The following is a 1056-nucleotide window of genomic DNA, read 5'->3' on the forward strand; positions in this document are numbered from 1 at the left end:
CATTAGAGAAACTAATTGAGGCTTAAGCTCAAAGTTGTTTGCTCCAATGGCAGGGATAGAGATGCTTCTCCCATAGAAGTCGGGAGTAGGTGCAGTAAAGTCACCCAGCACCTTCCTTGCATTGTTGGCATTGTTGTTGTTTTCGGCTGCCATGGGTTCTTCTTCTTTGAAGATTTCTGTTAGGTCCTCTACAGAGAGTTGTGCCTTAGCTTCTCTTAGCTTTCGCTTCAAGGTCCTTTCAGGTTCAGGGTCAGCCTCAACAAGAATGCTTTTGTCTTTGCTCCTGCTCATATGAAAGAGAAGAGAACAAGAAAATATGGAATCCTCTATGTCACAGTATAGAGATTCCTTGAGGTGTTAGAGGAAAAGAAAAATGGAAGGCAAAAGTAGAAGAATTCGACTTATCAAGAAAGATGGAGTTCGAATTGTTCATTGAGGAATAGTGTTAGTCCATAAATAGAAAGATGTGAGAAGAGGGGAAGAGATTTTCGAAAATAATTTAAAAAGATTTTAAAAACATTTTGAAAAACTTCAATTGATTTTTGAAAACTAAGATTGAAAAAGAAGTAAAGTGATTTTTGAAAAAGATTTTGAAATTAGAAATAAAAAAGATTTGATTGAAAACTATTTTGAAAAAGATATGGTTAAGAAGATATGATTGGTTTTAAAAAGATGTGATTGAGAAGATATGATTTGAAAAACATTTTAAAAAGATTTGATTTTAAAAATTAATAACTTGGCTAACAAGAAAAGATATGATTCAAACATTAAACCTTTCTCAACAGAAAAGGCAACATACTTGAAATGTTGAATCAAATCATTAATTGATAGCAAGTATTTTTGAAAATGGAAAGAAATTGATTTTGAAAAAGATTTGATTGAAAAGATTTTGAAAAATTGAAAAAAAAATTGCATTAAAAACAAAATCTTCCTTCTTGTGCCATCCTGGCGTTAAACGCCCAGAATGGTGCACATTCTGGCGTTTAACGCCCAAACCACTACCCTTTTGGGCGTTAAACGCCCAGGCAGGCACCATGGCTGGCGTTTAAACACCAG

This window comes from Arachis duranensis, chromosome 9 (assembly GCF_000817695.3).
Source record: "Arachis duranensis cultivar V14167 chromosome 9, aradu.V14167.gnm2.J7QH, whole genome shotgun sequence".
Classification (NCBI taxonomy): Eukaryota; Viridiplantae; Streptophyta; class Magnoliopsida; order Fabales; family Fabaceae; genus Arachis; species Arachis duranensis.